The sequence below is a fragment of the Notamacropus eugenii genome, chromosome 1 (assembly GCF_028372415.1).
Source record: "Notamacropus eugenii isolate mMacEug1 chromosome 1, mMacEug1.pri_v2, whole genome shotgun sequence".
NCBI lineage: Eukaryota > Metazoa > Chordata > Mammalia > Diprotodontia > Macropodidae > Notamacropus > Notamacropus eugenii.
In genome coordinates, this window is record NC_092872.1 from 516,525,462 (window position 1) to 516,537,803 (window position 12,342).

At 40.3% G+C, this 12,342-nt stretch overlaps 1 pseudogene; it reads right to left on the minus strand.

Moving 5' to 3' along the window:
- Positions 1–12,342, minus strand: part of LOC140519988 (peroxiredoxin-1 pseudogene) — a 103,475-nt pseudogene that overhangs the window by 26,378 nt on the left and 64,755 nt on the right.

A 12,342-nucleotide genomic window follows, 5' to 3' on the forward strand; every position in this document is an offset into this window, starting at 1 on the left:
GAAGAGGACCAAGGGCAGCCAGGAAGCAGATGACTTGGAGTCAGGAAGACCTGAGCTCAAATCCCACCTCAGACACTTCCCTGGGCAAGTTACATCGCTTCTCCCATCCTTACTTTCCTAATCTGTAGAACAAGAAATATAAAAATAAAATCCGCACCTATTTCACAGGGTGATTGTGAGGATGAAATGGGGCAATGCAAGTATGGAAAGGTCTTTGTAAACCTTAAAATACTATGCATTAGCTATTTACAAAAAATAAGGACACAACTAATAACAATTCACCTAACCTCTGGATTCATGATCATTTTTGCCTGCTAGATATGCAGTAGGGAGTGGGAAGAAATTGATTGTACTCCTACTTTACAGATGAGAAAACTAAGGAAAGCCTGGAGTCAGGAAGCTAATTCACCTAAAGGACCATTAACTAGTCTATAGGAATGAGAGCTTCAGTCTCTAGATCTGTAATGGTCCCTTTCATCTGCATGCAGTAGGTCACCAGCTTTTTCTCTCCTCGTTTTGAGATAGCTGACTCTGGTTTAGCAGTGAATGTCTGGGCCCCGAGGCCCCATTCTCATTCTATCACCACCCACCCAGTGAGAAACGGGAAGTGGCGATCAGGCCCCAGTCTTGGAGAGTTTTTGTTTTTTTTTAATGGAACCCTAGAGCTGTCAAGGTTCCCTCCCTTTAGAAAATTATCAAAGCTTTCATCTCCTGGTCATTAACTGGAATAACTGTTGGGAACACCCATCCACTCACTGTTTGATGCTGGTGTTGACTCACCTGTTTTCCCAGTTAACTCTTGGTCTAATATAGATGCATATATTCATTCTTCACAAATTGCAGAAGATGGGGTTGCAATATTTTCCCACACAGCCAAAGTGTCTAAGGTCATGTAGGCACAGCCTCAGTATTATAGGATCTGGAATTGGAAGGAACTTCAGAGATCCTGACATTGGACTGCCTCAATAAGGAAATGGAAGCGTACAGAGAGGAAATAACTTACTCATTGTCACACAGGTAATAAGTAGGAGAGGCAGTTACTTGAACCCAGGGGTTTTCTGATCCTAAATCCATTTTTCTTTCCACGATATCTAATGTCTACACACAGAAAGAGGCACACACAGGGGCTTAATTATCCTGTTCAGGGACTAGTAGTCATGCCTCCCAAAAACATTGGGTATATGGGAATGGTTCAGCCTCTATCTTCCTAATTTGGAAAGAATTAGTGTATATATCCTTATTAGCGCAGCTAGGTGGTGTAGTGAATAGAGGGTTGGGCCTGGAGTCAGGAAGATTCATCTCCATAAGTTCAAATCCAGCCTTCAGGCACTTGCTAGCTGCGTGACCCTGGGCAAGTCACTTAATCCTGTTTACCTCAGTTTCTTCATCTGTAAAATGAACTGGAGAAGGAAATGGCAAAGTACTCTAGTTTGTTTACCAAGGAAGTCTCAAATGGGGTCATGAAGAGTCAGACACGACTAAGAATGACTGAGCAACAACAATCTATTTTAGAACAAGAGAGAATTTCTGTTCATATAAGGGTGAGGATAGATGACCACTGAAAGTCTCTTCCAATTTTGAGTCTGATTTCTGTGATATGCTTTGACCTGAAGGTAATCTGTTACAAGTTCCCTATGAATGTAATGATTTTTAAAAAAGAAAATAGTTAATGTCTCATTAACAGTAACTGCTTGTGTAACTGTGGGCAAGTCACTTAGCTTCTATATGCCTCAGTTTCCTCAACTATAAAATGGGGATAATAATAGCACCTACCTCTCAGTTAAGATTTGTAAAGCACTTAGCACAATACTTGGCACATAGGAGATGCTATATAAATGTTTATTCCCTTCCAACCTTCCCCTTCCCCTTTATACCCCTGTGCTTTTCTCAAGCATAAAAAGAATATTTCAAAGAAAGTTAGGGCTTCTAACTATGGGATGGCAGACGGCCCAGTGTTAGTGCCCAAGGCAGTAGAGAATAGGAAACTGGGATAGGAAGGCAAAGAGACTCCACCTCAGGAATGTGCTGGAGCCAGCTCATACCTGCTTGAAAACTGATTGTTAAATTTTCAGTGTGAGAATTTTCATCTTGGAAATCAGGAAAAGCTACAAATCAAGGCTTTCTTTGTTGCTTTGTTGATTGTCTCCACAAAAGAAAGTGATGGAGAAAATGTTAATAGTGAAGATTAATCTCAAAGGCGAGCCTTGCCTATATTTCCACCCAACCCACCCCCAGAGCCCATTGTTAAACATTTACTACTATTCCCCTGCTCTACTTTTAGTCTGGGCTCTGTCATAGACTTTCTTGCTATGTGACCTTGGGCAACTCACTTAATTTCTGTGGGTCTTAGATCTTTTTCTACAAAAGGAGTGGGTTAAAATTCAGGGGTGAATTTTGTGGCCTTGAGGCTATATGTGGCCCTCTAGGTCTTTAAGTGCAGTCCTTTGACTGAATCCAAACTTCATAAAACAATTCCTTTTATAATCTCCAAATTAGCTTTTAGCTATTTTGAGGATCCTCTGATCATATTCTAGCTAACTGATACTTCTTTTCATCACATTGCCTAGCACAAGGCAAATATATGCTAGTTGACTGAATAATTCAACTCCAAGTTTGACCACTTCAACTGTATACCATCTGATCTCAAATCACTTGTCTTCTTGTTCTTTCATTGACCATATGATGCCAAAACCAACATGTAAGGTCTACCATCCTTCTCTATTTATACTCATCAGCTACTGAATATTGCTGTGAAACATCATGGGAAAATACTCACTAGGTCTCCTACAAGCTTATGTTATCAAATCCTATGTGCTTACGCTGATGGAGGGCACTCACTGCTGCATGAACAATCCTTTTATTCTTCCTGACTGATTTTCAGTAATACTTTCCATACTTAGGGACTATTCCACAACTTCTGCAACAACACTCACTTAACATCTAACATTAAGCACCTACTATGTGCTAGGCACTGGGTCTATACAAAGACAAAAATGAAAATCCCTGATTTCAGGGAATTTATATCCTATCACAGAGACAACATATACCTATGTAAGTGCAGCATTGTTGAAGAGATGGGCTGTTCAACCACTCCTATTTACTCATCCTACTACTGACCTATTGCCCAGATAGATTTCCTGTTATATATTGAGGTCAGGATGCTGAATTGAGAGGATAAGGATGGAGTTGGTGGTGGTAGTGGTAGAGAAAGGACAACAAGTCAGGGTGAGGACAAAGACTAGATATGAAAGGAATTACTCAGGAAGAAATGTAAAGATAGGAGTCTGACTGAAATAGGAAGTTGGGAGTGGGGTGAGTGCAGCTAGGTTGCACAGTGGATAGAGCACCAGCCCTGGAGTCAGGAGGACTTGAATTAAAATCTGGCCTCAGACAGTTACTAGTTGTGTGACCCTGGGCAAGTCACTTAACCTTGATTGCCTTAAAAAAACAAACAAAAAAAGAAAGAAAATAGGAAGTTGGAAGTTCAGAATCAAGGAGATTTAACACATTCGATTGGCCCTTCCTGTATGTATATATGAAGTGGAGTGAAGATGAAGGGTATGGGTGTTGAGGAGGTTAATGATTTGGGGGATTATCTTGCTCAAAGGGACATCCATATTCATGTTGAAGAATGGGTGTTAGCTCACCCTAAATGAGTACCTGAAAAAGCCTTAGCCTAAAAAACCAAGGTCTCCCAGTGCATCCTGGGCCACCTCCAGTCAGCCTGATGAATATCTGGTCACTGGATCCAGATGGTTCAAGAGGAGAAAGTAAGGCTGGTGACCTGCACAGCCCTCCCTCAAAACAAAGTCAAGTGCAAGTCATGGCATCATTTCTCTGATGGCGTGGTCTTCTTTGAAAATGAAGGATGAACACACACAATTGATAATTTTAGCTAATTGATGATCCCCTGATAAAATCATCCTAGAGTAACTTCCCCTCACTCTGCAAGCATTCCTTCCTTGTGTTGTTGTTTGTGTTTGTTCTTTGTTCTCAAAGAGGACCATGACATCGCGATGATGACATGACTTGCAGTTGACTTTGATTTGAATGAGGGAAGGCGGTGCAAGATCACCAGCCTCACCTCCTCCTCCAGAGCCATCTGGGTCCAGTGGTCTGATATTCATCAGGATCACTGGAAATGGCCCAGTATGCAAATTTTCCTTGAAAAGTTAAAGGGGATAGACAGATAAGATGATGATGATGATGATGATGATTTACCTTTCTATATGGTGCCTGTTATTATTGAATTCACTTAGTCCTGCCTGACTCTTGGTGACTCCAATTGGGATTTTCTTGGCAAAGATACTGGAATGATTTCTCACTTCCTTCTTCAGTTCATTTTACAGATGAGGAAACGGAGGCAAACAAAGTTAAATGACTTACCCAGGGTCATACAGCTAGTAACAGTCTGAGGCCCTATTTGAACTCAGATCTTCCTTACTCCAGGCCTGGTACTCTACCCACTGTGCTACCTATCTGCCCCTTTGTGTAGTCTTTAAGGTTTGCGAAGGATTCCTCCCTCCCCGCCAATATTATGAAGTTGGGAGTACCAGTATAATTATCTTCTTTTTGCGGACAAGGATTTAGGAGATTTCATAGAATGATTCTAAGCAAATCTGTTTTGTTGTTGTTACATGAAGTAATGTGTCCTTAAGCATTTTCTCCAAAGTCCCAGGATGGGGCAATAGAAAAAGCACTGGATTTAGAGTCAGAAGATATAGATTCAAATCCCAGCTTTGCCACTTGTCACTTGTCAACACAAGTTGACAACCTGAGGAGGTTGCCTCATGTTGTTACATGAGGAGGTTGGACCAGATGACCTAAATGACTCAAAATCTTAAGATCCTCTGACTTGCCCAAGGTCACACAACCTAAACATTATGGCCAAAATTCAAACCCAGGCTTCCTGATTCCATAGCTAGCAGTTTTCTCACAACACCAGGATGATTTTTGAGGTTCCTTCCCAGAATAACTACCTGTGATTCCATAACTAAGCACTATTATATCTGAATGAACCTGGGAGTCTGTGCATGTGAGCTGTGGTAAAGAATAGGTATTAGGTGAACTTGAAGTATGTACCGGGTGTCTGAGTCAGTGGTGTGTCATTTCACACCTGGATGGCCAGGAGTCATTACTGGAACAGCTTCCAGGGTGGGTGGGATTGGGGGTGAGAAGATGGCCACAGATCAGTCAGACAGTCGGAAAGGACTTATTAAGTATTATTAAGTATGCATTATATGCCAGGTACCAGTGCTCTAAGTGCTGAGAATGCAAAGGCCACAACGTGGTCCCTGCCCTCAGAAAGCTCACTCTCTATCGGAGGAGCCAGAAAACAAATAAATACATTATGTATTTTGGTATGTGTACATATCTACATATGAGGGGCCATCTCCTGTCTTCCTGATCTATATCTTGCCACTAGACCCAGATATCTGACTCCAGAGGAGAAAGTGAGGCTGGTGACTTTGCACAGGTTCCTCACTTAAATCCAATTTGGCATGTCATAACATCACCTTCCTGATGTCATGGCCCTCTTCCAGAAAGGACAAATAACCACAGCAATTCCTATCTATCATCTCCCATCCATCCATCCATCCATCCATCCATCCATCCATCCATCCATCCATCCATCTGTCTATCTATCTATCTATCTACCTATCTATCTGTCTATTACATATATGCCTATATATGCGCACATATGTATGTATATATCTACATATACGTACATGTATATGCATATTTATATATGTAAATTTATAGATATTGATATAAAACATTATACACATGCAACAAAACAGGCTTGTTTAGACTCATGCCATGGAAACTCCCTGAACTTCATCTGCAAAGAGAAGGTAATTATACTTGAGATCTTTACTTCACAATGTTGGAGGAAGAGGGACCCTTTGCATATCTTTAAGTACTATAGAAATATAAATTAGCATAATAATATATGCATGTAAGACATATACACACATTACATCTATACTTATGCATACAAGACATACACATACATTATACACACATATACATATGTTGCTTATACATACATGATATATGCATACATATATAACATGTGAGATATAGAAACGTATATATACACACATGATATGTATAAATAAAAAAATTTTCAGAGGAAGGGCCCTGATGGGGTGGGGAGTAGCATGGGAAAGGCCTCCTGCAGTAGGTGAGGCTTGACCTGAATCTTCAAGGAAGCTAAGAGGAGGAGGAGAGGAGGGAGAGCATGTCAGATAGAGGAGGCAGCCACTGAAAAGAAAGGCATTGGGAGATGGAGTGTTATCCCATATAAGGAGAAGCAGGAAGACGAGTCAAGCTGAATCATGAGAGTATGTGGAGGTGAGTAAAAAAAAAAAACCTAGCAAAAGATTTTATATTTGATCTCATAGGTAATAGGGAGCCACTGGAAGTGAATGAGAAAGGAATTTGCCAAGATCAGAGTAGATCTTAGGAAAATCACTTTGGCAGTGACATGGAGGATAGATTGGAGAAGAGAGAAACAGGTTGGGAGACCAGTTAGGATGAGATTACAATAGTCCAGGTGAGTAGGCAGCAGTGCCCATAGTAGGTATGCTGGTCATAGATTGGACACCCCTGCTGTACAGGTTATTCCTGCTAGTCAGAGTCAGACTAGATATATTCTGAGGGTCATTTTAGCTCTGACATTCTTGGATCTTCTACTGAGCACTTTTAGGGCCTTAGGCTGGTTAGTTGCTTTCTGGGCCTCTGTTTTCATGTCTGACAAATGGGAGTATTGAGTAATAACAAATTATAATAGGTAACACTGTAAGGTTTGTTAAGTGCTTTACAATTATTTCATCTTCTCCTCAAACAACCTTGGTAAGTAAGTGCAATTACTATCTCCATTTTTACAAAAGAGGAAACTGAAGCAGACAGTGTAAGTGACTTGTCCAGTCATACATCTGATAAGTGTCTGGGACTGGATCTAAACTCAGGTCTTCTTGACTCCAGGTCCAGCACTTTAATAAAGTCTTTCCCGGCTCCTAGAACTAGAAGATTACAAATTTTACAGTTCTGTGATTCTGAAAAGTATGACATTTGAGCAAATATGATGAAATGACATTATGCTGTAAGCCTCAATTCTCTTACAAATTTGGTAATTATAGATCCCCCAGCAGTGCAGTGTTTGGTGCTGTCAGCTTTGGGATAACTCAGGTGCCCTCTTCTGGCTAGAGGACTGTTCCCATTAGCAGCTGGATAAGCAGGAATCTGGAAGCTCTTTGGCCCTCATTTTTCCAATAATCAGACAAGCCAGGGTGTTTAACTAAATCAAGCCAAATGCTGAAGGCAATGCCATCTGGTAGGTTAGCAGAGATCATTGTTTGGGCTGCACCATGTTGAATCCACAGGAAGGACAGTCTTCAGAAAGGGAAAAAGAACTGAGTCCAAGGTCAAATAAGTTTTTCTAGGTCACACAGATAGTAAATGCCAATGGAGAATCAAGCCTAGGTCCTTGGACCTAGCTTCCTGGCCCGAACTGCCTCATGGCTAAGAGCAAATTACCTACAATGGTAAAATATTTAACATATTAAAAAAATACCAGGAATGAGTTAATATCACCTCTTGAATTCAGAGAATAAATGACCCAGTTGCTTTCTAGATAATTTTTTCTGTTTGCTACTCAAACTCCTCTATAAAGGTCAAAGAATTGACCTTTTCAGAGCCCATTGCTTATCCTCTGGTACTCCACAGTCAGGGTACACATGAGTGGCTAGAACTTTAGAGTCAGGTATGACAGGCCCCATGGCTCCAGGAGCCATGCCTTATGGATGGCTGTCTCTGATTTGTATCTAGTCATATGGTCATAGGATTCGAAACTGGAAGGAATCTCAGAGACCATTTAGTGACTAGTCCAAACCTCTCCTTTTATAGGTGAGGAAAGAAACTCAGAGATGGCTAGTGTTTTAACTAAAGTCATGCAGCTAGTAGTAATGGAACTATTGTTTGAACTGAGGTCCCCTGACTTTAAATTTAGTGTAAAAGTATCAGCCCACAAAGGGTGTGGAGGGGATAGTATTTAATGCCTAGTCAATAAATTTCCTTCTGGACAAAATGGCTTCTTGCTGTACCCTGATCTGTGTTCAAACTTTCTCCCCCACTTTCTTTGCTGTACTTTATAGAGCCCAAGTCCAGCTTTTTGTTAAGATTTGTTTCCTCTGTATGACAAGAAGGATCATCAAAGAAAGTTCTAAAACACACAGACACGCAAAGGATTCCCAGAGAAAAACATGATTTTATAGATACCTGGAAACCTGGAACCTCTAAGATGTAGTATTTGCATTGACCTCCAAAAAAAGAAAAATCACTGGATCAGGGTTATTCTGAAGATTATATTAAAAACAACACACATGCCTGCTATTCCCAGCCGGAGCAGAAAGCATACTGGATTTGGAGTCAAGAAGTGCTAGGCTTAAAGTCCTTAACATGTCTGAGCCTCACTTTCCTCATGTGTAAAATGACAATAATAAAATTTGTCTTACCTACCTCATAGGGTTATCGTGAGGCTCAAATTAATCTATGTGAAAATCTTTCAAACCTTAAAATGCTATAAAAATGTCAGTTATTATTACTTCCAATCTTCTTCCTCAAACTGCATCTCCCTCAATACACACATACATACACACACACACACACACACACACACACACACTTTGTACTCTCTATCTCACAGTATTGTGAGGAAAGTGCTTTGTAAACTGTTACATGCTATAGGAATGTGAACAATTATTAGCATTCATTAAATACATACTTTGTGCAGAGCTATTCTGTACATGGGGATAGATGCAAAGATAAATGAAATCTATGTAGTTCCTTCCAAGAGAGAGTGTGCAAATTAATAAAATATGCATGGAAATACTAGAAATCAATCCATTAAGTAACAGATAAGTTGGTTGATAGTACAAGGGGATGTTAAAGCAATTTTTACAAGTAGTGATGTTCCCCCGCACTAAAATTCAAGTTTATAAAACACAATATTAATTGATTTTAGTTCTGTTTCAAAAGGATTTTCCATTTTTGCCAAATGATTCACTTACGAGGATCTTCCTTTAAATAGGCTAGAATCATGGTTGTAGACTGTCGGAACTGGAAAGAATCCTGAAAATGATCTAGAATATAAGTTCTCTGAGGGCAGGGACTTTTTTGTTTCTTTGTTTCTATATATCCAACACCTAGCAGAGTGCCAGACACTCTGTGCCTAGCACACAGTAGGTGCTTAATTGTGGTTTGTCCTTTGTTCTTGAAGAGGACCATGGCATTGGGAGGTTGATGCCACAACTTGCAAGTGAATTCCATTGACATGAAGGAGGGCTGTGAAAGACTCGCTTTCTCCTCCAGAGCCATCTGGCTCCAGTGGAAAGAAATAAACCAGGAGGACTGGAGATGGCCCCAGGTACTTAATAGATACTTCATCTATCTAGCCCACTGCTACTCATTTAATTGTTCTTGAATCTAAAAATTCCTTAGTGGTGCCTTAAGTAGTAAATCATTGCCCAACTATAGTATATTTTTCCTCTGTGACAACAAGCATATATTTTTTGAAGCATTAGAGATTAGTTCTGTATTTTGATTTAAAACAATAAAGTGAAAACACTTGCTCGCAATATGCAGTGGCAAATGGTAGGAGAATTTTACAAGTTCTCCTGCTGAAAGTTTTCAAAATTATAAGTAGAATAGAATTTTATGTTTTATAATTGTATTTTGTAACTTTTAATTTGCAGATTTTTAGGTCAAAGTTATCATAATTATTATATTCAATAAGTTAATATAAACAAATATTATGAGCATTATATTAAATAACCCTGGGGGTTCATGGCACTTTTTTCTGTTATTGTTAAAAGAGGCTCATGGAACAAAAGATATTGAGAACTACTGAAGAAGTCTAATCTGATTTTACTGATGATGAAACTCAGGTCCAGGGAAGAAAAGTAATCTCTCAAGATCTGCCAAGATTTGCAAGAACCAAGATCTCTCAGGCAACATAATTTAATAGCAAGAACACTGGATTTGGAGTTAGAGGACCTAGGTCCACATCTGGTTCTGCTACTTCTTTACTATGACCTTGGACAAATCATTTCAGTTCTCCTATATTCTAAGATCTCTTACAGCTGTAAAAATCCAGTGATTCTCCTCTAATTTACTTACAAACATAAGTTTTTAGTTTCTCTGCTTTTATAATGCTCCTCTCACCCGCAAAAGCCCATTCTCCAGTTCCCATCCCTTCTCCTAAGTAGTAAAAGTATAAGAAGCCAATGGCAATTCCAGTATCTCAAGTTGGAGGCTTCTTTTTATATACAACTGTTCAGCACCTGTGTAAAGTGAGGTTCACCTCTATCTGTGGTAGTTATTTCTTCCCAGAAAGAAGGACCAGAACCAACTCTATGCTCTATATTCTGAATTATTACAGCTATCTGTTCAAGTATCTTATCCCTTGACTAGTCTCACATTTGATGGGACAGGAACCTTGTCTTCTCTAAATGTTGCATGATCCTCCGTACCTAACACGGTCCTCCTAGCTGTTCCACAAACAAGATACCCCATCTCTCGGCTCCAGGCATTCTCTCTGGCTTTCCCCCTGTCCAGAGTGCTCTCCTTCCTCCACTCTTGACTATGGACCTCCCTGACTTCCTTTATATCCCAGTTAAAATCCTCCTTCCTACAGAAAGCTTTAAATCCTCCTTCCTACAGAAAGCTTTCTCCAATCTTTCTTAATTCCAGTGCCTTCCCTCTGTTAGTTATTTCCTCTTTATCCTGCAGATAGCCTGTTTTGTATATACATGTCTGTTTTGTATATATACAGGATAAAGAAAAAATAACTAACATGTATTTGTCTGTATATTGATACTCCCACATTTGATTATATACTCCTTGAGGGCAGGGACTATCTTGGCCTCTTTTTTATCCCCCAGCACTTATCACAGTGCCTGGCACTTAACAAATGTTTATTAAATTGAATCCAACCTAACACAGTACTACACAAGAGTAGATGATTTAAAATGTCCTATATTGTTTTCCTTTTTCATACAGGAGGGGCTAAAGAAGGGAAGGGAATAAGCACCCCTTCGTGCCAGTCGCTACGCTAAGCACATGATGTTACTGTTCATCTGCCTTTGAGCTGATCTACTTTGGGTGGAGGCCACAAATTCATGGCTAGTAATTGGGCAGAGGATGCAGTCAGGGCCTCCAGAAATCTTCAATTCAAGGTCATAGGTTGGTCAAGTTTCCACAATCAGGAAGGCAGTTAAATTGAGGAATGATGGCAGAAGGGTGCCAATAGCCTAGCATAGGAGTTACCCTTGTCCCCACTCTGAGGCTACTTGCAGACAATAAATAAAAGCAAGGGGAAATCCAAGTATCTGGGCAGCCATCCCTAAATTGGTTCTTATACTGCGGCTACATTGGGCTGATTATATTCCTAGGAACTAAGTGACACTTCATTGTAACTGAACAGTAATGCTCTAGGGTGGCTAGTTACCTGACTGGCTTTCTTTGTAATGTCTATGTCCCTGTTCCCTTTTCTTTGCATTTTTGAGTAAGTTCTGTGAGCTGGGCTAGACTAGAGTGTGAATTATCAGGAACGATAGGCATATAGAGAGCCCTATGTTCATCTAGCCTTTTTGCTCCATTCAGAAGGCCACCACCTTAATTTAGACCCCAATCATCTGTTACCTGGACTGCTGTCATAGTCTCCTAATTGATCTTTCCCTCTCTAATCTGTCCTCCGTACATCTGCAAAATAGTGAAAGGTGCAGGTCATGTCAGTCTCCTACTCAAATACTGTCAGAAAGTCCCTCGATGATAAAAAAATATAAACTGACATTTCCTGTCTTATTTCATATTGTTTTCCTTCATAGACTTTGTGTTCAAACCAGACGAGTACTGGCTGTTTCTGAACTCAACTTTCTAGCTCCCACAGAGTCTGTTGGCCACACCTGGAATGTATTCCCTTCTCATCTTTATCTCTTAAATCCAAGGAAGGAAGGAAGGTAGGTAAAGAAGAAGGAAAGAGGGGAGGGAGGGAGGAAAGAAAGAAGGAAGGGAAGGAAGGAAAGAAGGAAGGGAGGGAGGGAGGAAGGAACAAAGGAGGGAGGGAGGAAGGAGGGAAGGGAGAGAGGCTGGGAGGGAGGAAAGAAGAAAGAGAAGGGAGGGAGAGAAAGAGGAGTGAGGGATAAAATAAGTATTTATTAAGTATTTACTATGTGCCAGATACTATGCTAAACATTCTGATGGAGGAAGTAAATACACAAAAGGGAATTGAAAAGGAAGGGAGGTTGAGGAAGGGAATGAAGGTACCCAATGTAGGCT